A 26,101-nucleotide genomic window follows, 5' to 3' on the forward strand; every position below is an offset into this window, starting at 1 on the left:
TCAGTCTTCAAGACAACCTTCACGAAAGTGTTCGGCCGACCCGCTGTTCGCAAGCTGCGTGCCGAACAACGCTTGCGCGCCCGAGCACAGCAGACGGCAGAAGCGTTCACAAGCTACATTGAAGACGTCGTGGACCTTTGTAAACGAGTCAACGTCGCAATGCCCGAAGCTGAGCGAATTCACCTTATACTGAAGGCATCGAGGACGGCGCATTCCAGATGCTCCTAGCCAGGAATCCGCGCACTATGTCTGAAGTCGTCAGCCTATGCCAAAGTTTCGATGAGTTAAGGAAGCAACGCGCTTCGACTCGGCGTGCTCTCGGAATCGACGACTTGTTGGCAAGCTTTGACATGTACGACCAATCCTCATTGGTCCAGCGGGACCAGCGGGACAAGGACTTCTTGCGTGAGGAGTTTACCCGCCAACTTTCTTTAGTCCCTTTCACTCAGGAGCCCACCTCCCGTCTTCCAAACAAGCCCCGCACCCTCATTTCCGGAGAGGTCGCTCAAGTTGTCCCTTCCGCACACCATCAGCCGCCTGCAGCCGCTAACCTCAACTCTGCGCTGGTAGTGCAGCGTGTCGCCACGCCTCTCACCTATGCGCAGCCAGTCCAGCCTGTGGCCGCGCCTCTTACGTACGCGCAGGCAGTACGCAGGCCTAAACCGGCGTCTTTCGCGACCCGGTCCCACCCTGTGCCACCGGAAGCCCATGCTGCATCTTGGACCGCACCACGAGCTAATTTTTGGAGGACACCTGACAATGGTCCCATCTGTTATTCTTGCTGCACTCCCGGACACGTCGCCCGATATTGCCGCCGTCGCCCTCAAGCGTTCGGCGACGCCCCTCGGCCCTTCCAGTACGGCAGCCAGCCATTTCGCCAATACGCCGCTCCTTCCCCCCAACCGTGAGCTCGTGCTGACATCCCAGAATTTCCTTCGCCTCGCTCGCCATCCCCTTGCCGACGCTCGCTCTCCCCAATGCGTCGGCGACCCGCACCACCTGACCAGGAAAACTGAACGTCGCAGTTGAAGAGGCAAGAACTGCGCCCCATTCGAACTAAGTCCTCGCGCCCCTCCTGCTAACGTGGTCGAAATTTGTGTAGAAGGTGTTCCTGCATTCGCTCTTGTCGATACCGGCGTAGCCGTTTCTGTGATAGCTGCCGAACTGTGCCGTTCGCTGCGCAAGTTGACCACGCCGCTTTCTGGACTGTCGCTTCGTACGGCAAGCGCGCAGCACGTCATTCCGCACGCAGCCTGTACTGTACGTGTGCTCATTCACGGCATTGTTTACATCGTCGAGTGTATTGTTCTTCCAACCTGCTCGCATGACGTCATCCTCGGATGGGACTTCTTATCCCGTCATAAAGCCGTGATCGACTGCGCACGTGCCGAAGTTGAATTTTCCCCTTGTGATGCACCCTTGCACGAAGATCGTGACTGCCCTTCTAAACTTACCGTGCGCGAGGACACAGATATTCCACCTGGCTCCTTCGCCCTCGTACCCGTCTCTTGCGATGCCGTCGCTGATGCAACGGTCCTCTTCACGCCGTCCGACATCTGCATGAGCCGTAAATCGCTCCCACTACCCTTCGCGACGCTTGAAATGGCTGGCGGCTGCAGCAATATATACTTTTACAATCCCCTCTGTGCGCCTATTACGTTGCTTCTTGGTGAATGCCTTGGCTTCGTGGAACTCCTCGACTCTTCGTCTTTGGTTGACGTCCCCGGAGACTCTTTTGATGTCGACTCCGGCCAACCATCTTCGATTTCCGTGCTTGAGGAAACGTCCAGGCATGCGTTCTCGAATGCCATCGCCGATACCCTCACACCTGCCGAACGCGCCGATCTTCTTGATCTCCTGCACAAATTTAGAAGTTCATTCGACGTTTCACAACCTCACCTGGGCCGCACGTCGGAAATGCAGCACTACATTGACAGCGGTTCACATTAGCCGTTACGTGAACGACCGTACCGCGTCTCTGCCGAAGAGCGTCGTGTCATTACCACCCAAGTCGAAGATATGCTGCGCCGTGATGTTATGCAACCTTCGCACAGTCCCTGGGCATCTCCTGTCGTTCTCGTTCGCAAGAAGGACGGGTCTATTCGCTTTTGCGTCGACTACCGTCGGTTGATTAAGGTAACGCGCAAAGACGTCTATCCTTTGCCGCGCATCGACGACGCCCTCGACAGTCTTCAGGGAGCAGAATTCTTCTTGTCCCTTGACTTGCGTTCAGGGTACTGGCAGGTCCCGATGGCTGCGGCCGATCGCCAGAAAACCGCATTCATTACGCCTGATGGCTGATATGAATTTAAGGTGATGCCTTTCGGGCTTTGTAACGCCCCTGCCACCTTTGAACGACTCATGGGCAACATGCTGCGTGGCCTCAAGTGGTCTATATGTCTTTGTTACCTCGACGATGTCGTGGTTTTCTCACCTGATTTTCCTACTCACCTGCTCCGCCTCAGACATGTTTTGACCTGTCTAACGAACGCTGGCCTTCAACTCAACCTCAAGAAGCGCCGCTTCGCCGCGCGAGAGCTCACCATTTTAGGCCACGTTGTGTCCAAGCACGGCGTTCTACCCGATCCTGCAAAACTTCGAGCAGTCGGTGAGTTTCCGAAGCCTCAGACCATCAAAGAACTTCGAAGCTTCGTGGGCCTATGCTCATATTTCCGGCGCTTTGTTCAGAATTTCGCATTGATCATGGCGCCATTGACTCAGCTTCTACGCGGTGACGCCGCCCTCTCCTGCTGGTCCCCTGCATGTGACTCCACCTTTGCTACGCTGCGTCTTCTCACCTCCCCACCTATTCTTCGCCATTTCGACCCGTCAGCTGAAACTGAAGTACATACAGATGCCAGTGGGGTCGGTCTCGGCGCCGTCCTCGCCCAACGAAAGCACGGCTACCCCGAATACGTAGTCGCCTATGCGAGTCGCACGCTGACGAAGCCTGAGGCCAATTACAGCCTGACCGAAAAAGAGTGCTTGGCTTTAGTATGGGCACTTGGCAAGTTCCGACCATACCTGTACGGGCGCCCATTCGACTTAGTCACAGATCACCACGCGCTTTGTTGGCTCGCCAACTTGAAAGAACCCACTGGCCGCCTAGCCCATTGGGCACTACGCATCCAGGAGTACGATATTCGCGTCGTGTACCGCACCGGACGCGCACACTTCGACGCAGACGCCTTGTCTCGTTCACCTTTACCTCCAGAATCGGCCTGCGGAACAACTTTCGCACATTCAGTGTCATCTCTCGGCATGGACTCCTTTGCCACCGAACAACGTCATGACCCGTGCATCGCTTATCTCTTTGACTATCTTCCTGGATCGTCGACCATCCCTGTGTCCCGAACCCTCCGACGCCAAGCAGTTCATTTCGCCATTCGTGACCAGCTGCTGCACCGACGCAATTACACTCCTGAAGGTCGTCGGTGGCTTCTGGTGGTTCCCCGCCGCTTAAGGTCTCAAATATGTGCCGCTTTCCACAACGATCCGCAGTGTGGCCACGCCGGAGTCTTCAAGATGTACGAACGAATTCGCCACCGCTACTACTGGCGCGGTATGTACAATTTTGTACACAAGTTTGTTCGGTGCTGTCTTGACTGTCAACGCCGCAAATCGTCGCCTTTACGCCCGTCTGGTGCCTTGCAGCCGCTCCCGTGCCCTGCCACACCCTTCGATCGCGTCGGCATCGACCTATACGGCCCGCTTCCTATGACACCAGACGGCAATCGGTGGATCGTAGTTGCTGTTGACCATTTGACACGCTACACCGAAACTGCTGCTTTACCAAGTGCTACAGCGCGGGATGTAGCCTCTTTCGTCCCACATCGCTTCGTACTTCGATACGGCGCACCTCGAGAACTCCTCAGCGATCGAGGTCGCGCCTTCCTCTCCGAAGTCGTCGAAAGTTTGCTTTCGGAATGCCATATTATTCATCGGACAAGCACGGCATACCATCCACAGACTAACGGGCTCACAGAGCGATTTAACCGCACACTTGGTGATATGCTCTCTATGTACGTGGCATCTGATCACGGTAACTGGGACCGCATCCTTCCATTCATCACGTTCGCGTACAACACCGTGATCCAGGCCACTACAGGATTTTCACCTTTCTTCCTCCTGTATGGCCGCGAGCCTACGCATACGATCGACACTCTGACTTAGCCAGACGATATCGGACAGAGAGATCCTGGTGAGGGCGGGTATTCCACGACAACCCCAAAACTTGGACGAGGTACTGGTGGATATTCCCGGTCCCGTCCGAAGCAGGATCTCGGTCGCTCCTGTTCCGAGAAATATGCACAAAGACAGAAACAAAAAGCGAAGAGAAGAGAGGGTGAAATGGCTAGGCAAACTAGTCAGAAATAATGAGAACACCGTTTATGTTGACGCCTCTAAGTACAATTGGAAGCGTGCAGTAGTCACTGTCATAAGCAATGACAAGACTAGCCTAATCTCAAACGCCTCCCTGGTCACGTCCTCTATTTCCAAGGCAGAATGTTTCACCATCGCCTTGGCAAGCAAGGGCCGGGAACGGACGGGGCCATCATACAACACCATCTCGGACTCTCAAGAGGCGTACCGCTTCTTTATGAACGGCCGTTTCCCTTTCAAGGTTAGCCACCTCCTGGGAAAGGAACTCAAGAATACATACAGACTGGTCTGGTGCCCGGGACACGCAGGCCTGGAGGGGCATGAGAGGGCTGACGCTCTAGCTCGAGAGCTCACGAACCGAGCGGAGCAACCATCGCCCTCCCATTCAAAACCCGCCACTTCACAGGAAAGCCGTCGCGAGGAGGAGGATAACGATCCGGCACGTATGGCACCACGCGATATTCTTGCTCACCAGCGCGGCATGCGGCAAAAATACGGCGCCCCCCCACACATCTTTGCAAGGGGAAGACGCAATAGATCTCCGCAGGATTCAAACGGGGGTCTACCCAAATTTATTAAGATTGAGCAAAATTTTCCCAACGATGTACGGGCGTGCCTGTCCGTGGTGTAGCGACTCACCACCGGCTTTGTACCACATCTCATGGGGATGCCAAAATAGACCGCCAAATTTAAATGCCTACTTAGTTAGGTTTAATCTAACCAACACACTGGAGCAATGGGAGGCACAACTCGCCAGCTCAGACCCGAAGGTGCAGAAGGCTCTTCTTGGTCACGTTCGGCTAGCGGCAGAAGCCAGTGGAGCCCTGGACTTGGGGCACCACCCATCAAGCTCCTAATCCCCTATCCCCATTTCCCCAATTTAATAATGTTATTCTCTCTCTCCCTCCTTCTATACCGTCCTGACGCCTCCGAGTGCCTACCTGTGTCCGACGTCGCCCGACAAGCCGCAGAATGCCGCCAGCTAGCGCGCTCCTTTACGGCAGAGCAACAGCAGCACCAGAAAAAAAAACCGCATCGACACGCTTCCAAACACCACCTACGCTCCAGGCGTTCTTGTGTGGTTGTCGGTCCCTTTCTAAACGCCGGGGTTTTCCTCGAAACTCGTCCCAAAATTCAAAGGGCCTTACCGAGTCTTGGAGAAAACATCCCCGGTGAATTTTCTCATTGAGCCCCTGTCACCACCTGAAGACTTGCGCCGGCGTGGACGTGACATTGTCCACGTCTCGCGTCTCAAGCCCTACCACGACTCTCTGCCTCCCGATTCTTAAGGCGCCAGGATGGCTCTTTTTGTCCGGGGGGAGATTGTGAAGAAGAAGACGCGCCTCGCGGCACAGCCGCATCGCCTACGCGCGGCTCGGCTCGCGCTGTTGATAGCTGCCGTCCTTTTTGGACAGTGCTTCGGGCTGCCTCGCCGTTCCCGGTCGCTGTGCCTTCGCATTAGGAGCCGCCAATAAACCTCTTCTCAGCATCGATATTTATTATTCAAAACGTGCAGTGATATATCGAGAAAACAACGTGCAATACATTAATTGCTTTGAACAACGATGCTCCACCCGCTCGAGCTTAGGGCAGCTGCCAGTCGAATGCGCCTGCCACGCACCTTGGCCGGTTTACTGCGAGGATTCCGTTTCCCTTCACTTCTACCTATTTCTCACAACAGGCCGGCTGTCGTTATAATGTAGGCGGAGCACCGCTGGTAACACTGACGACGGGCGAAAAGGTAAAGCATGGTCACGTGATCGTTACATTATTCAAACCCGGCCATCTCAACTACCAGTTATATTCTAGCTGTAGGGTTAGAGGCTTTCATACATTGGCGTTACTTGATCAGATCTTTCGTCTCCTGCGATAGCTTACTGGTATCCTGTTTAACGGAGTTACCACCGACTTCTATTGCACACTCCTTAATGATGCCCTAGAATGATGCAGCTAGAATAGAACTGGCAGAACTTTCGAAGTTAATCAACAAGCGTAACACAGCTGACATAAGGAAGTATAATATGGATAGAATTGAACATGCTCTCAGGAATGGAGGAAGCCTAAAAGCAGTGAAGAAGAAACTAGGAATTGGCAAGAATCAGATCTATGCGTTAAGAGACAAAGCCGGCAATATCATTACTAATATGGATGAGATAGTTCAAGTGGCTGAGGAGTTCTATAGAGATTTATACAGTACCAGTGGCACCCACGACGACAATGGAGGACAGCCTAGAGGAATTCGAAATCCCACAGGTAACGCCGGAAGAAGTAAAGAAAGCCTTGGGAGCTATGCAAAGGGGGAAGGCAGCAGGGGAGGATCAGGTAACAGCAGATTTGTTGAAGGATGGTGGGCAGATTGTTCTAGAGAAACTGGCCACCCTGTATACGCAATGCCTCATGACCTCGAGCGTACCGGAATCTTGGAAAAACGCTAACATAATCCTAATCGATAAGAAAGGGGACGCCGAAGACTTGAAAAATTATAGACCGATCAGCTTACTGTCCGTTGCCTACAAAGTATTTACTAAGGTAATCGCAAATAGAATCAGGAACACCTTAGAATTCTGTCAACCAAAGGACCAGGCAGGATTACGTGAAGGCTACTCAACAATAGACCATAGTCGTACTATCAATGAGGTGACAGAAAAATGTGCGGAATATAACCAACCTTTATATATAGCTTTCATTGATTACGAGAAAGCGTTTGATTCAGTCGAAACCTCAGCAGTCATGGAGGCATTGCGGGATCAGGGTGTAGACGAGCCGTATGTAAAAATACTGAAAGATATCTATAGCGGCTCCACAGCCACCGTAGTCCTCCATAAAGAAAGCAACAAAATCCCAATAAAGAAAGGCGTCAGGCAGGGAGATACGATCTCTCCAATGCTATTCACAGCGTGTTTACAGGAGGTATTCAGAGACCTGAATTGGGAAGAATTGGGGAAAAGAGTTAATGGAGAATACCTTAGTAAATTGCGATTCGCTGATGATATTGCCTTGCTTAGTAACTCCGGGGATTAACTGCAATGCATGCTCACTGACCTGGAGAGGCAAAGCCGAAGGCTGGGTCTAAAAATTAATCTGCAGAAAACTAGAGTAATGAGTAACAGTCTTGGAAGAGAACAGCAGGTTACGATAGGTAGCGAGGCACTGGAAGTGGTAAGGGAATACATCTACTTAGGGCAGGTAGTGACAGCGGATCCGGATCATGAGACGGAAATAATCAGAAGAATAAGAATGGGCTGGGGTGCGCTTGGCAGGCATTCTCAGATCATGAACAGCAGGTTGCCATTATCCCTCTAGAGAAAAGTTCATAACAGCTGTGTCTTACCAGTACTCACGTACGGGGCAGAAACCTGGAGGCTTACGAAAATGGTTTTACTTAAATTAAGGACGACGCAACGAGCTATAGAAAGAAGAATGATAAATGTAACGTTAAGGTATAAGAAAAGAGCTGATTGGGTGAGGGAACAAACGCGAGTTAATGATATCTTAGTTGAAATCAAGAAAAAGAAATGGGCATGGGCAGGACACGTAATGAAGAGGGAACCGATGGTCCTTAAGAGTTACGGAATGGATTCCAAGGGAAGGGAAGCGTAGCAGAGGGCGGCAGAAAGTTAGGGGGGCGGATGAGAATAAGAAGTTTGCAGGGACAACATGGCCACAATTAGTACATGGGGGGAGTGCGCATTTACGTACGCTCGCCTGTGCAGCCGGTCGACTGCAGCACCGCCCCCGCGGCACCAACGGGAACTATATATCTAGGTAACTTTTCGCCCTAGGAGAGCCTAGGTCCCTAGTTGTCGTGTAAAAAACGCGCCTAGCTCCTGAAACGCCCTAGTCCCCATGCGCGCGCGCGCGCGGGGCCTATAGAAATGTACCATAGCGCAAGGTAGTATTGTTTGTGCCAACTCGCCGGAGCCACAGGGTGGGCGGTTCATTGCGCGTGCACGCAAGCAGCACGACCACGAACGAAGCGATACAAGGTGGAACAGCGCGTTTTACGGCAATCGAAGTTGTGTGTGTGCGACGCGCTTGGTGTGTGCAAAGAGCAATTGAGTTGCGTGTGTGACGAATGTGTATGCGCAAATAGCATGACCACGAACGAAGGTGGAACATCGCGTTTCCCAGGTGAAAATATTCAACTGGAATCCAACTGGTTCCAACTGGTATTGACTGGGACCAACTGGTTCCAGTAGGAAACCAACTGGTCCCAGTTACAGGTCAACTGGTCCCAGTTAGAAACCAACTGGGATGCAACTGGTTCCAGTTGGGATCCAACTGGAATCATCTCCAGTTGTACTGGAAGCAAATGGTCCCAGTTGGGATGCAACTGGAACCATTACCAGTTGTACTGGAAGCAAATGGTCCCAGTTGGGATCCAACTGGAACCTGAACCAGCTGTACTGGAAGCAAGTGGTTCCATTTGGATTCCAACTGGAACTTTGACCAGTTGTATAGTGGCAACTGCTAGTAGTTGGGATCTGTACTCCTACAACTGTTGACATAAAAAAGTTAAGCGATATAATGCTGCAACGAGGGGAACATTAGAGATGGATTTTAACCGACACACGGTTTATATACATGGATAACTGAATCGTGCAGGATCCTGTTGCGTAAATGTGGAACACATTGCCTTGACACGTACGCGTGCTTTAGTTTCAGCGCACTAAATTTGTGAATGTTGTCCCTAATCTTTAGTTGTCCAAAGAGGCATATTGGTTCGTCTCATGACGTTACCGCTGCGTGCCTGACCGACACCGCGGTGCTATGGTAGTGTTGCACCAACTTTGTGGCACTGACATCGTTGCCTAGCTAAGCGCTAGAGCTGTATGGCATTTGGTGGAAACAACTGGTGTTTGCAGCACGGCGGTTACTTCCCTACGTCAAAAGAAAAAAAAAAAAAGAAAATGCTCCGCAGCGCATAGAGCTACACAACGCACGCTTACTACGCGTCCCATGGTTAGACTGGTACACTCTTCCACACGGTGAAAGAATATTATGATGCTTACACCAACCGTGCTCTACCATGACCACAACAACCGCCATGTTGAAAAAAAAAACATTAGTTGCGTATCTTCTCATGATCGGCTGAAACCTCTATGGCTCAAACAATAATAATAATATAGCAATAAATTTAAATTATGTCAAATAAAAGTGAAATAAAATTGTTACCTCACATAGATAGCGTAATATTTATTAATAGCGAGAAACTTCACAAATACGAAACTGTGGAAACGTGACGGCGTAGTTCGGCAGCCATATTAACAGCGAGTTATTCGAGCGAGGCATGGAGCGAGGCGTGCGCGGTTGTGAAGATTTTTCTAGAGGAACCTGTGGTGTCATTGCCTGCGTAACCTCATTTAAGTAGTATTAGTGTTGGACATTTTCATCCTTGGAAGACGGCATGATTACAGGCCAACGGATGGTACCTGCTTTTAACACCGACTACGCGGCTTTGTGGACCCATCGTGTGTGGATTGACGTGCGCACTTTTACCTGCTCTTGATTCTGCCATTTGGAGGTAATTATATATTGAACTTATTTATGTTTCTAGTGCAAGTGGTTCTTTATCACAAAGGTGTCAATACTGCAGCACATTGTCGTTGACTCGAGTGTTCTACTACGTGACGTTTGCATGTACACATCAATGCTTGCGAGCTTGGTGCTTGTTTTGGAGCCCCATTATCTGCGAGTCAAACGCGTAGGGTTTTTTTTTTTTTTTCATGTAACTTGCCGAAGGTTCCGGCGTAAACGATGGTGCCCGCATTACTTCCAGAAAGTACTACACAATTCGTGTCGCGCATACAATCTGATTACTCTAGGTTAGGCGATAACATATATACAGTACAACAAATAGAATCAGCGATAACATTCGAGTAAGTTACAGCCATGCAGGTGCGCCTTGCGCATAGCGATAAACTTAAGTGGCCAGTGGGTGAGTGCAGTTACCGAGAAAGGTTCCCGTGTCAATACGAACCAGTGTCGTGCAAGGCTTGTGCTTTGAATAGCACATAGAAGTATTAAGCGTATACTGGCGCGCACCTGTAGCTCTGCCTAACGTGTAAAAGAAGCGCATACACTACTGATACAGGTCTGTATGATGTATGAGTAGAATTGCTTGTATGAAGTGGTTGCCTTTTTACTGAATGCATATAAATATTTCTTTCAGATGGTGATGTGCAAGAGTTACGAAATGTGTAAACGTGTGCAAGGTCATCAAGGGAGCATTCAAGACGTTTCATCGCTAAACACAAGCTCAAGTGTTCTAATAAATGTCAAATTTCAACACCAAGCTGCTTTGGCTGCGTAAAGTTCACTGAACCGGCTGGTTCTTTGCGACACGCGATGGCAACCACAAAAAGCATACAAGCTATGGCCAGCTTGAATCCCAGTATGTAAACGTTTACCAGTGGTTCCTGCTGGCCATGGCTCACTATCCCTGTTGCACAATCGATGCCAGTTGCAATAGGAACTGGAACCTGTTCCGATGTGGACCAACTGGGACCAGTTGCAATGGGAACCAACTGGGACCAGTTGCAATGGGGACCAACTGGGACCAGTTGCAATGGGGATCAACTGGGACCAGTTGCAACGGGGACCAGTTGCAATGGGGACCAACTGGGAATTGTTCCATAAACCAGTTGAACTGGAACCAGTTGCATTCCCAGTTGGAAATTTTCACCTGGGTTTGGCATTGGGCGTGCGCAAACAGCAATAGAGCTGCGTGTGTGTCGCGTTCGTTCGCGCAAACAGCACGACCACGAACGAAGTGATGCAAGGTAGAACAGCGCGTGTTGCGCAATCGAGTTGTGTGTGACGCGTTTGTGGTGTGCAAAGAGCACGACGACGATCGTCTTCTAAACTGCGCCAGAGCAAACCGATTGTTGGGTTCTACATACGTATTGAACGGGCATTAAAACTAGAGAAACAGGGGATTGCGACGCGACCAGCCGCGGTGTATAGTACTACATGTAAGTACGTAAGTTTACAGCACCGACTTTCAATTCGGAGTGAATAAGGGGCACACCACGAGTGATTTGTATGTGGATGTCAACACATACGTGCATTAATTAGCGGCGGTATAGAAAAGAAAAAGGGCCCCGGGGGAGCAGAGGGCGGCGGGGATTGCTGAGGCAGGTGCTCGAAAGCGTTTCCACGCATGTTTTGTCGGTGTACTCGATGAAATAAATGCCGCTTTAAAGAAATTGTGACGAAACGTTGGCATGTGCGTTGTGGCACAGTTTAAAATGTGTCAGAGAGTATATCCGAAAAAAACCGAAGCGTACCATGTGTAAAAATATGTGTGAAAACTACAGCTGCAAGCTTATGTTCTGCAGCATTGTCCGATGTCGAGATATTGTTCTCATGAATGTAGCACCCATCGCCCTTGTGCACATATGTTCTGGCTTCGGCGCACCATCATCGAGGCATTAGGTTAATAAAACTGTACCCGCAACGAGCGCGTCGCCCTGGTTTCGGTTTCGGTTGTCGCTGCTATTCGTGATAATAAACCGTTTGTAAATTGTGCTTTTTGTTGGCGATTCTCTGGACAAGGGACGAAAACGATAACTGGCAATTAAAATAAGCAATACGTAAAATATCTTAAACGAAAAACTGTTTCAGCATTCTTTAATGTAACTAATGGCGTAATGTAACTGTAACCCTGAATTTGGGCATCACTTTTTCAAGCACCAAGCTGTGACTCAGTATCTGAAGGATATGCTCTACTGCAGGAATTGGATATGACCCTCATAGGATTTGCTTGTTCAGTTTTTGTGTAACCCATGAAAGTGTGGAGTGCTCCTGATGGCTTCGTCACCACTACCATAAGCGTGCACCAATCGAGTTGGCTCTGTCATAGCTGTTGTAAAACCAATCTTAAACCTGGAGAACTCTGGCTTTCGTCTTCTCTAAAAGTAGCCATACAAAACAGTGAAGTGCAAAGGACACAGGCTCCAGTTTCAACATTGTCATGCAAGCTGTGCAAAGTATTTCAGGATGCGGCTTTGAATCTCCACAACCATTAACATTCTCAATCTGTCTAAGCGCTCGACTTCAGCTTCACAATCACCTCTGTGACCTATTTAGCCAATTTATTTAAAAATAGCAGCATTCTGCCTGATGCACGAGATGGAACTTTATGTTGTGCTAGTCGCCTTACACACTGACCACAGTAACTTGGAGATCACCACCTTCTTGAAATGTCACGAACCACATTGTTTTCATGGTGAGACAAGAAATCGTGTCTAATTATCATCTCTGACAAAAAGAAATGATGCCCGTGGCAAGGTGCCATTCAAGTGGTTGAGTTCCTCCAGGAGGTAGGGGGTGATACGAGTGAGAACCCTCAAAAGCCGGTTATGGCCTTAGCCAAGCAGCCCCAGGCAACATAGTAAAGCTTTTTGGGCACGATGTCATTAGGCACCACCCTATGTAATTTATTTGCTTCCACAACAACTGCATGGCTCACGAGTGTCCGGTGGTAAATTTCTGAAGCCACATCAACCTCAATGTAGCATCTCTAGTTCCGAATACTTCAATCTGCATGCCACAATGTATGGCAAGTGTTACTGGGAAGGAGACTAACGAACAGCTACACATAGATAAAAACTCTCTAAAGGCTGTTATTGCGGAATCACTGCCCAACGTCAACACACGCTATATGGTACAAGAATGTTGCTACTATGAAAGATAAATTCAGTGAGTAATTGAAGATGAAGATGGTTTTACTCAATAGCCTTATAAAAATGGTAAAAGAAAGCTAATAAATTTGGAACTAATGTTTCAAATCTTGTCTGGAAAAAAAATCATTACGTCTTCAAATATCTCACGCAGCTGGTAATCCTGTTCTACTTCTTCATGACCTTCAGGTATGCTAGAGAAGTCTTTCGTCATTGGGCTCCAAAATGTAGTTGAGCAAAAGGAGTAGACCTAGGTGGCTGACAGGATGGCTTTTCTTTAAGTGCTGTGCGTAGAAGAAAAAAGCATGCGAACATCTTCAACACTGTAATGGGCATTAACTGTTAGGGATGAAACATGAAAAACCCTAAGGAAAGCATTTAGGTTTGGTGGAAATGTAGAAAATATAAAGACAATGAAGGAAAACGAAAAATGTTTGTGTAAGTTTCTTCAGCAGTGCATTTGTTGCCTGTAGACAACACCAGGCAGAACTCGGAAAGCGACCTTCACCCCAAGTCGACGTCAATTCTGCGTGCAATTTGTGCATATTGACACAAAGATGTGGGGCTCCCGCCCCGCAGAACGGAGCGCGCAAAGGTGGGCGCCACGAAAGACGATGAAGTGCGTAAGCTGCACGCTCTTGTTCTGGCCCGCCATTAAAGAGAAGCGTATATTTTGCAAGACTCCGTCTCCAATCTGCGTTATATTTTTCTGGTGGAGGTGCGGGGTACATGCTACCACTCCCTGATCGAACACCGTCTACAAGCCCAGTACAAAGTCCGGTCGAGCTGACTCCTTTGCAGGTACGGACAAGCTGCCGACTTCAAGGACTGCCGCCTGAGCACGAGCCTCTACGAAATCAAGTCAGAAGGATGAATACATCGGTTCCATCTTCTTCCTCGACCGCGCTGACCGAGGTCGTCCTCAACCAGCCACGAATCCCTACGTCCTTCCAAGGGGACACCTTCGAGGATGTAGAGGACTGGCTCGATCACTTTGAGCGTGTCCCAGAATTAAACGGCTGGACTCCAGAGCGCAAGCTACGCAACGCCTACTTTGCGCTCAAGGACTATGCACGGCCGCGCGCGCGCATGATTTGAGAACCGTGAGGCGGGGCCCTGTCGACATGGGAGGAATTCCGACGGCAGCTAATCGGCACATACGCCAGCCTCGATCGCAAGGAGTGAGCTGAATCTGCAATTCAGGCGAGAGTACAGAGGCCTAACGTAAGCGTCGCAATGTTTATCGAAGATATGTGCCGACTTATGTGACGCGCGGATCCGTCCATGCCGGAAAAAAAGAAGCTCAGGAACTTGATGCGCGGTGTCGAGCAAGAGTTATTCGGTGCCCTAATACGCCACCCACCAAAGATTGTTGCAGATCTAGTTTCTCGCGGAAGCCGTATCAATGGAAAAGGCACTGCAGCAGCGAACAAGGCAGAACCGCGACGTGTCGACCCTATCGCGTGACTCTCTCGCTATACCCCTGGACAATACCGACGCCTTGCGGGAGCTCATTAGGCTTATCGTTCGAGAAGAGCTTCAAAAGCTTCAGGTTGCTCCAGCATCGGTACAGCGACTCGCTCTGGCTGAGGTCGTCCGGGAGGAAATCAGGCAGGCAGTCCAAGCCCCAGAGCGAAGCGAGACACCACAGCACGAGGTACGGCAGCCACAACCTCGCATGTCGTATGCGGAAGCTGCGCGAAGTTCGTTCTCCTCGATTTTTCGCGATGTGAGCGACGTCCTGGACTTTCATGGTGTGCGCGCCGTTGAACAAGCCACTGGCGACTTCAGGCCTCGCCGTACGTACGCCATTCATGGCTGAAACACAAATGCACCCCGCAAGAGCGACGTATGGCGCACAGCAGACCGGAGGCCCTTGTGTTTTCATTGCGTTGAAGCCAATCACCTCTACAGGGCGTGTCCCTACCATCGAGCTGGGCTCCGTGAATTTTCACTGAATGCGCCGTGCCCGCGCAATGGTGAAAGCGCCCTGGAGATTGAAGCATCCCTCGCGGATGCCAGGACCTCGTTTGCCCCACGATTCCGTGAACCCCGGTCACCGTCACCCGCCCGAAACAGGTCTTCCAGCCCCTCTATTCACGCCGAGAGCAACGAGGCGTCTCTCACTCAGCCCAGCCTTCCGGGAAAACTGAGTCCAGCGACCTGCGGAGGTGAGGTCGCTGACGTTGCGAACGCTGAAGATCCTCCACTACGACGACCGCGATATGACGAAATTGAGACGCAGAGAAAGCAGTGTAGTTCCGTGTCAGTATCCTGCGACGTACCAGTTACCATAGATGACCACGAAGTCACGGCGTTAATCGACACGGGTGCGGACATGTCTGTTATGAGCCAGAATCTCGCGCGTCTACTGAACAAAGTTTCGGCGCAATGGACCGGAACTCAGATTCGTACTGCAGGAGGGCATCTCGTAACTCCAATGGGCCGGTGCACGGCACGAGTCAACATTCGGGGCTTCGCGTACATCGGCGACTTCGTCATTCTTCCTGAATGTTCAAAGGACCTTATACTCGGCATGGATTTCTTTCAGACGAACGGTGCCATCATCGACCTGCAAGAGTCTAGAGCCAGCTTCGCTACTACGCAATCCATAGCGAACAGTAATGACAACGACCATGACATCGCGCTTCGCGTAGCTGACGATCACATCACATTGCCACCCAAGAGCAGCGTGCTTACCCTTGTCCCATGCGACATGGAGGACGCCGCCAAAGGAATTGCTGATGCAAACATGCCCTGCTTCTTGAGCGCCACATTTGTATAGCCAGAGGGCTTCTTCAGGTGCGACACAGACGTTCAGTCGTTTTGCTAACAAACTTTAGCAGTGAGTATCGGCATAGTACCGCGAGGAACGACAATCGCATTTCTTCGCGAAATCACTGACGTTACTGAATTGCCACATTGGAAACCGCATCATCTCAGCAACCTGAGTTACCCAGCCTAAAGGAACGGATTCACATTAACGCCGTTCTGCCAGACCATCAGAAACACTGTCTACTGAGTCTCGTGAATGAATTTGCGGACTGTTTTTCAACATCATCCAAAGTGCGGCGCACGTCCATCACAAAGCACCGCATTATTACGGACGAGTCTGCACGTGCTGTCCGTCAGCATCCTTACAGAGTGTCTCCAGTGGAAAGGGAAGCGATCAAGCATCAGGTGAAAGAGATGCTCCAAGACGACGTGATCCAGCCATTCACCAGCCCGTGGGCCTCCCCTGTAGTGGTAGTCAGAAAGAAAGACAACACACTACGCTTCTGTGTAGATTACAGAAAGTTGAATCGTGTCACCAAGCGTGATGTTTATCCATTGCCATGCATCGACGACGCATTGGATCGTCTACAACATGTCAAGTTTATTTCTTCGTTGGATCTTAAATCAGCATATTGGCAAATCGAAGTTGATGAACAGGATCGTTAAAAAACAGCATTTGTGACACCTGACGGGCTTTATGAGCTCAAAGTTCTCCACTTTGGTCTCTGGTCCGCACCTGCCACCTTTCAGCGGACTATGGATACCGTGCTTGCTGAACTCAAATAGCAAACCTGCCTCGTATACTTGGGAGATGTCGTCGTGTTCTCGAGCATGTTTGACGAACATCTCGCATGACTCGAGAGTGTCCTCACTGCGATCCATACTGCCGGCCTCACCATCAAGCCTTAAAAATGCTACTTCGGGTTCCAAGAGCTCAAATTTCTTGGCCATGTCGTTGGTCCTCAAGGTGTCCGACCAGACCCTGACAAGTTAGCTGCCGTCACTGAGTTTTCACCACCCACAGACAAGAAGGCTGTCCAACGCTTCCTTGGTTTGTGCGCATGTTATGGGCGCTTCGTCAAGGGATTCTCGAGAATTGCTGAGCCTCTGACGCGGCTTACATGCGGTGATGCGCCTTTCATTTGGGCGGACGAGCAGCAGCAGCCGTTCAATGAATTGCGCAAGCGTTTGCAAGAGGCCCCGATGTTTGCTTATTTCGACAAGGACGCTGACACTGAAATCCATACTGACGCCAGCAATGTGGGTCTCGGCGTTTGTGCAGTGGGAAGCTGGTGCGGAACACACCATTGCTTATGCACGCTGCGGTCTCACCAAGGCTGAGAAAAACTACTCAACCACTGAAAAAAAATGCTTAGCGGTTGTGTGAGCAATTGGTAAATTACGACCCTACTTGTATGGTAGACCCTTTAACACTGTCAGCGATCACCACGCCCTGTGCTGGCTTGTCAACCTCAGGGATCCTTCAGGCAGACTAGCCTGTTGGAGCCTGCGCTTACAAGAGTACGATATTACAGTTGTCTACCGATCTGGCAGGAAGCACAGTGAAGCTGACTGTTTGTCACGTGCACCTATCCCTACGACCTCATCGGACCGTGACCATGACTTGCCGTTTTTCGCGTTATCGACGCCATAAAGATGACTGAGCACCAGCGCGCTGACGCTTAGCTGCTGCCGCGGAACGAGCACCTCCAAGGTGTTGAAGGTGTTTTACCCCGCTCGCTCGTTTGTGGCTTATCATCATACTACTTGCACAACAACGTCCTTTACAGGAAAAACTGCAGAAGCGGTCCAAATATGTACCTCCTTGTCGTCCCGTCGGCGCTATGCCAAGACATTTTGCGAGCCTGCCATGATGAGCCATGCGCGGGACACCTGGGATTCGCTAAGACTTTAGGCAAGGATACGACAGAAGTATTACTGGCCCCGGCTTTATTCTTCTGTGCAATGGTACATAAAGACCTGCCGCGATTGTCAGCGCCGCAAGAAACCACCAGTTAAACCGGCTGGCTTTCTCCATCCTGTGGACCCTCCTCAAGCACCGTTCCAATAAATAGGAAAGGATCTACTTGGGCCATTCCCAGTCACCCCTTCGCGCAACAGATGGATAGTCGTCGCTACCGACTACTTAACCCGATACGCCGAAACCGAAGCTATTCCGCAAGCAAATCCATATGAATTGGCCAAGTTCTTTGTACGCCACATCATCCTACGACACGGTGCACCGCTTGTTCTCATCACCGACCACGGTACAGCATTTACAGCGGAACTTATGCAGGACGTTCTCCAGCTGACGCATAGCTCTCACCGCAAGAGCACTGCATATCACCCTCAAACCAATGGATTAACGGAATGTCTGAACAGAACGCTGGCTGATATGCTCTCCATGTATGTCGACGTAGAGCACAAGACGTGGGACGCGATCTTACCCTATGCGACTTTCACGTATAACACTGCTGCACAGGAGACTACACAGTTTACGCCGTTCGAACTTGTATACGGGCACCACGTCAGGCCAACACTTGACGCCATGCTACCTCTGGCTGATAATAGCTCGACCAGCGAACACGTAGAAGAGTTCGTACAAAGAGCTGAAGAGGCACGCCAGCTTGCGCGGCATAGTATCCGGAGTCAACAGCATACCGAAACCCTTCGATACAACCAGGGTCGACACGACATCTATTATAATACCGGCAGCTGCGTGTGGGTCTGGACGCCCGTCTGTCGCCGTCGACTCTCAGAAAAGTTGATCCGCCGGTATTTTGGTCCCTACAGGGTTACAAGCCGCCTCAATGACGTGACCTACGAAGTCGCCTTCTGCAGTTCTGACCCCAGTTCACTTCGTCGTCGTCCTCCCGCTGAAGTTGTTCATGTAGTGCGCATGAAACCATACTATGCGCTACGTGAACGCCGAGATGCACCTGAGGAGCTCCATTTCTTATGTCGCTGAAAGAACTTTTTGACGCGACTGAGACGGTCGCTTTTCGCATGGGAGGCAATTGACACAAAGATGTGGGGCTCCCGCACCGCAGGACTGCGCGCGAAAAGGTCGGCGCCACTAAAGACGATGAAGTGCGTAAGCTGCACGCTCTTATTTTGGCCCGCCATTAAAGAGAAGCGTATATTTTGCAAGACTCCGTCTCCAATCTACGTTACAATATAGTCCTTGTAGGGTGTACAATTAAGCTTTATATTGCATGTTTTACACATTACTTATCTGATGCCGTAGCAGCGATGGTTTTTCCTCTGCCTTTCTTGTCAAAAAATGTTTGGGAAGTGCCCAAGTGCATCTACTTTTATTTTTTTTGTGCATGGCACATGCGCTGTTGGCCTGGAACTGATTCACAATATTAACAGCCACAGCGTTCAGGGCCCCGTGTTGCTGAAAATCCAGCATTGGTGTTGGTGACCTTTTCCATATGAGAAAACTAATGCCAAACCATGAATCCCAATCCATGCAGGCCCTCCAAGTGGCACATAGGCGTTACTGAAATAATTGAAGTTCTCAAAGTAGAATGTGTCAAACAATTCGTAAAGTATGACATGCACACAACCTTGAGACATTATAGCGTTGGATTGTAATTTGAATATGCGAGAAAATACAATTCTGTTGCGCCGGAAACTCAAACACAAACAAACGCCTCTTCCAGCTGCCATTTCAGGTCTGTCTTAGGAGTGGCACGCCCCAGAAAGCTCGCTTTCATGCATAGCGTTCGCCACCAGCATTTCCAGGGAAACATTACAGAAGCATAAGCTGCAGCTGCCCGGAAGCGTGAGAAGCAGCCAGGGATCTTTTAATGCTATCGTGTTCCAGTCTTAAAGGTGCAGCTTAAGTGCCCTCCAATCTTTTTTTTTTCGCTATTTGGGGACTGCCTTCTTGAAGGTGTTGCTTCGTTTCCTTTCTGTTGTAGGGCGAATGCAATATCTGCTTTGAACAACAGCAAAACGACATTTTGATTGCACTTGATGCTGGCTGCACTAGCGTGGCACCTCTCCTGAACACTATCCAACAGTTCACTATGATGTTATCACTGAAATAGGATACACAGGACACCTTCGTGTACCACTTCATCTACCTCGAAGTAATATGCCATAGCTCTATGATCATATCCTTAACATCCACTACTTTCTTGTATTCATTTCAGATAGCTGGAATGTACAGACTAAAAAAGCTCGGAAGCGCTTGCACTCTTTGGAGAATTTTGTATGAGCATTTTCAGGCTTTTCTGGTGACACTAAAAAATACTGGCTCTCTTGTAATCGAGAGTAGATGTAAGCATGAAATGGCTGTTGACAAAGCAGATTGATTGTAGATGATACTAGCCACAATTTTAAAATGGGTGTAGCGCACAATTGCAATGACACACCCCACCACACCGCACCACGCATACTGTACACTGGTCCATATGGAAGCAAGTTCATCATCATCATCATCATTTATTTTTCCTTAAGGACCCCTGTCGGGGTATTACATAAGGGGGGGTTACAGAAGATAAGGATAGAAACAAAGATATGGTTACAATTTCTTACAAGACTCAGCCTGTGGATTCGCATTAAAAACAAACAAAAAAAAACCAAGAGGCACACTGAATAGAATGCAAAAGCAAATCAGCAGAACAGTCACAATGTGAGACAGCAATCGCAAAAGAATGAAGGCACAGTACGGTCATTGTAAGGTTAGGGTTTAAGGTGATCAGTAAGCAGCTGCTTGAAGATAATGGGGTTGCGCTCATTGACAACTCTATCTGGTAAATTGTTCCACTCTATAATGGCGCTAGGCAAAAACGATTGATTAAAGGAAACTGTTGAACCATGCAAGCGCTGGATGCTGCAAGAGTTAAAAAGGCGACGAGATGTACGGGTTGGTGGGATTAGAAGCCTTCCAGTTTCCTGTTTCCTGTTAAAGACGGAACCCCATTGCAAGTCTCGTCTCGAGCACAAGCAACTGTGTCCCAGTGCCAAAGATGACAATCAAGTGTACAGTGCCTTGTATCTGCCTCTGAACGTCCCTATTGGAAGTGACAAATAAAACTTCAGCGTACTAGAAGTTACAGCTCGAGCGGTATTGTGAGCAAATATTTAGGAGAACTCAGAAGCAATATTTTTTGTAACATGTTTGGGAAGTAACTAGCGTATGTATTGCAGTCTTGACTGTTTGCCCGGATGATCTGGTCCGAGTGCCAGGATAATGGCTCTGGCTTTTGGTTCATTGAAGGTTGCTGACAACAGGAGCTAAAAGCATTTCATGCTTAAAATGTCTGCAGCAGCGGCACTGTTCGGTTAGTCAAGGGCCTCATTCCATGGCCCTCATTCTGGCACCTTCGAACCGTGTTTCTGCCTTTGTAACGCTTCCTAGAATTTATCCTTCAAATTCTTATGTGAAAGAACCATGCATCAATTTTGGCATATTTATCAAACTGTACGAGCAGAATTGCTGCTGTTTTCATAAATACAACCTGTAAATCAATACAGCAGAATTGTCAGTTGAAGTATGTAATCCAAATCAAGGAGCCATTCTCAAGACGATGTTCCCGTTGGCACTGATACGGGGCATTCCTGGCGTTGGTGAAATCTTTATTCTACATTATAAAGCATGAAACATTTGCGCGTGCTCTTCTTTCCTTCTTTTTTGGGCTTTACTGTTTCAAGGGGCTTAGCCCTTTGAGTGGCAGCAGCCTGATTGACATAACTTCTGACTCACGTATTTAACATTTTTGCACAGTATGGTCAAGAAGTAGCCAGATTTTGAGAAGTATATATTTAGCAGAGTCTATAGGTGCTGGCTTTTGGTGTGGAGAGACAAGCAGCTTCATATCTTCCCTCCTGTCTGTTGTCATTGTGTCAGCAAACTGAAATGAAAACTCTCGAAACAGTATATTTGTTAATAAGGAATCTTTGCAAGACACATTGTGAAGCACATGCCGATGAATTGCTTCAACCTTTTACATTAAACAAATTATGCCATGTGCTGTCGAGAGGCAAAGAAAGCTGTTCGCTTTAAAAATTAACAATAATCTTCAGAGTTTGTGAAGTGATTGAGAAATTGTTACCCAGTACCTTCAACAAAGATGTTATGGGAAACAGTGCAAGGAACTAGCATACTTACACTAAATGCAGGTATTTGGCGGAGTTGTATGGCAGACAAGATGGCCGACAAATTTTCCTCCAATGCATGTGCGCTCTGTCATCTTCACGGTGTAATGTAATCTTTTCAGGTAGCGGATAAAGAATGTGTGGCAACATGAAATGGCCTTTGACGACACAGGCAGTAGTGGATGCCACACTTCAGTTCTAATTAAAGTTACATCAGCACAGAGCATGTATGCTACAAGCAAGTTGGGTCCATACTTTGGATTACCGTGTACAGTGTCACTCTCTTCTGCATTGCAGAAGATGGAAGCCAATGTTTCTTTACTGTTGCCATTTCAATTTAGTATTTTTTTCATATTTTCATGCTCTGCAATATATAGCCAGAGGTTGCATGGTCTTGCAATGAAGACTACTTTCTGTGTTTTCAAGATAAAATTTTAGCTATAATAAACAGAATTTCCAAAAAACAAATGTTATGTTGGGCCTGCCTTCTTTTGGGTGATCAGACATGGGAGCCATTGAGGCATCATGGCTCATACATGCTCCCTTTATGCTTGAAAGGTGTGTGCACAATGCTCTTTGCATATTGAAAAAAAATGGAGACCACCCATAATTGGTCTTGGTTTGCTCCCTTAGCCACAAGTGTTATCTGAAAATATAGCTACTGTTTGTTACTCTTTCTGACGGTGTGTTTTAGATACATAAAACTTATGATGGACGTGCATGTTCAGTGTGATTGCAGGAATGAGAAACGTTACTGGAAGATCCTTTGCGAGAGATGCAAGTGCTTGCCCATTTCATGAAAAAAAGGCTTTGTTTTCATTGTATGCAGTAAGCTAAGGGTCAGGCAGACTTGATCACAAAAGCAAAGAGAGAAATTGGTTGACAGAGAAATGCAAAGCCTGCTGACCACATCGTAACTGTCTAGCGCATAGACGACACCTGCACATTGGCCAACAGTGTGGGAAAGGAGAAGGGATGGAAAGATTAAAGAGATTGCCATGAAGTACATGTGGTGAAAAGGAGAATGAAGCAAAAATTGGCGGCATTCAGAAAAAGCTAGATATTCTTGATGAGAAAACTGAAACATTGGACAAATAATTAATAGCAACCTTTATCAAGTCTTACTGCCGTATTGAGCAATACACCTTGAAGCTCATGCTTGACTTGATATGAATGACGCATGGTGTGAACGCGCCCAAGATGCTCATTGCGTTTCTTTCGGTGTCTTCACGACAGGCGTCATTTAAATCGCGTCAAGCATGAGGTTCAAGTTAAGATGCATTTCTGCATTAAGATGCATTAAGTGTTATGGCATGGTGAGGCTCTCTGGAATGAAGACTTCATGAACTAGAGAATATATGTGCCCGTGAGAACCTACTTTTATGTATTATCGCAGACATCTGAATCACAAGAGCAGTCTGAAGCATGTGGTAGGTTTGTGAAGACTTCCAGAGAAACCCGCATGGTTTTCTCTGTAACAGTTTGCTACAATGGGGTATATGACTCATTTTACATTTCCTGATCACCTTGCATGTTTTCGCACAATGTTTTCGTCATTACTGTTCAGATTCATTACTGTTCAGTGGTTCTTGTTTAACAATATGGAGTCATGAGAAAAGAAGGAAAAAGGGAATTTTTAGGCACTGTAAAGGCAATACAGGCAGGAATGTCAAAAGAGGCACTTGTAGGCAGGATGAATGCAAGATTACCTTGTTTACGTGTCCATAGTTTGTGCTTATAAAGAAGGCAGAAGAAGGATGCCAGGAAAAAATAAGCATTTCGTCGGAGGTTCCTCTCATTATGAAGTCGTTTACAATGATGGGAGCTAAATACAAAAAGTGTGGTCCTTATGAATGGACACATTCTCCCAGTTGCAATTCATAGTTTAAGATTTTGAGGGACTTCAATTGCACCTCAAAAAGAAGTCCATGATCAATAAACAGTGCAGGAAGCTAGTATAACAGTTTTCATTGAGAGTGAGTTGGCCCTAGGATATGATCCAGTTTGCAACTTCAATAAAATGGCTATTGATTGGCTACTATTGATCTGTACAATAAGCGCAGCACACAGACGGAACAGCACGCAGTCCCATTTATGCCTTGGGCCTCAGTTATACCATGTTGAAAGTGTGGAAATACAACAGATTCATTAAACCAGCTCTCTTTATCACCTTATCTTAGGGAGGGACTTGTCGATGTTACAGAGCAGAGCATGAACATTTTCTTAGGAGAAGGCTTCCAGTTATTTATGAATTATATGGTAGAGGTTCGTTACCTCTTGAAAACTGTTCTGCATAACACTCGTGCTTCTTCACATATATATCATGAATCTATCAAATACGGGATAAGTTGGGTGCTGCAGATAAATGGCTGCTGCAGAGCCTACAGGTACAGCATCAATAGGTAGCTAAGTTTTCATTTTTTTTCTTGATGTTTGGTCCAGTTCTCTGAAACATACACATAGAAATGCAACTGTTCAATCTGAGTACCAATATTAAATGTGTTATTTTGGGGCTTCAATGATTTTCTGAAGTTGATGGAAAGTGAAGGACTGTATAGAAAAAATGGCCGTAAGGTCAACTATCATCTTCTGTGCATAGCCTTTCAGATATTGCACTAAATATAATCTAAAACGCATGAAAAGTTTTTATAGAACAAAGTACAGCCACGCTGGATCTCGCTGGCATCATTAACATATGTCACTGGTGTGGCACTCAACACAATGTGGGAACTACCATGGCTCGTACAATGCTCCGAAGGATACATTGCAATAGCGCAACTATGCTCAATGGCATTTGAACTGTTTCTTGCAATTACAACTTCTAGCCATGCACTTATTCATTTATGGCTTGGATGGTCGTGAAGCCTAAGTGCTTTTCTACCTAGCAATACTGCAAGCTTGTCTGCTGACAAAAAAGTTACTGCTGCACAAAAGAGCAACAGTAGCTTGTGTTTCAGCAGAACTTGAGGGCGGATTACAAGTTCTTACCACACTATAGATGAGAAATATGAACATACTCCCAATCTTCAATATCTTAGCTGGTGTAAAGCTGCAATACAGGTACTGCACTCCCTTAATTGCACTGCTTACAGCTGTCAAACTATACCTCTGGTGCTATGCACATTTTGGGGCTGGCAAGAAGTTCCACTAGACAAGGTATCAACCACACAGGCATTTAAAACATTGAGTTATGGCTGTTTAAGACTGACTAAACACAATTTGCCACTTGGCTTGGATCTCGATTCCGTTCCCCTCTAGTGTCATTGACTGAAATGAGCCACAACAGGAGTAGAGTAGCAATGTTTTGTTGTCTTGCCTGTTTACTAATAGCAAGAAACTACGTTCTAGCACTGTAGCACAATCAAAGAATAAAAGGTCAAGTTTATTGACCAAGCTTGATCAACCAGCTCTCCAATAGTCTGGGCCCCACGTCAGAGGGTATCGTCGTATCGTGCCAGGAGTACAAAAGTGCATGAAGACTATTAGAGGCTGCAGTTTCAGTAGAAGGTAGGGGATAACCCCTAATTAACCCCCGAATGCAGAGATCTAACTTGGCTCGAACTTGACTTCTGGCAGTCTCAAGACAGCTTCGCCGCGCGTCGTAAATCGTGCTTGATCTTGCGGACGACTTGCGAACGACTTGGCTGCGCCGAAGTCCCCTCAAGTTTCAAGTCTGCTCCCGGGCTAGCTTGAAACTGACTTCGTGTGTTATTCCAACATGGCAGCCTCCCGAACGGACGTCGCGCGTAGGTTAGCTGCTTTCGAGTTTGCTTGCCACGCCATGGATACAGCATTTTCAGAGGCGCAGCCCTTGCCGAAAATTCCGCGACCCACCCTACGTGACCGAGGGAATCCGATGGAGCTGTACGGCGACGAACAATTCCTCGGTCGCTACAGATTCACGAAGAACGCCGTGCGACTTCTCGTTATGTTGCCTATCCGGGTAAGCGGGGACAACAGAGGACCGCCTGTGTGCCTCCCATGCTGCAGTTGCTGATGGCTGTGATGTTTTACGGCGCTGGCACGTTTCAAACAGTCACCGGAGGTCCGGTCCGCATTCCTCAGTCAACAGTGTGCCGCGCAGTTGGATAGTGACTCTGCTCATCGCGAAGCACCCGCGCCCGATGCTGGTGCGCTTCGCGCAGTCG

The 26,101-nt window shown here is 48.4% G+C and overlaps 1 protein-coding gene and 1 long non-coding RNA gene across 2 annotated transcripts in view; both read left to right on the plus strand.

Moving 5' to 3' along the window:
* Positions 1–26,101, plus strand: part of LOC126524376 (caspase-7-like) — a 161,786-nt gene that overhangs the window by 94,615 nt on the left and 41,070 nt on the right. The gene's annotated exons all lie outside the window — the stretch shown is intronic.
* Positions 8,515–10,678, plus strand: LOC140216813 (uncharacterized). Its single transcript, XR_011893510.1, has 2 exons — positions 8,515–9,907; positions 10,556–10,678. It is a non-coding gene; the product is annotated as an uncharacterized lncRNA (long non-coding RNA).

This window comes from Dermacentor andersoni, chromosome 3 (genome assembly GCF_023375885.2).
Source record: "Dermacentor andersoni chromosome 3, qqDerAnde1_hic_scaffold, whole genome shotgun sequence".
Classification (NCBI taxonomy): domain Eukaryota; kingdom Metazoa; phylum Arthropoda; class Arachnida; order Ixodida; family Ixodidae; genus Dermacentor; species Dermacentor andersoni.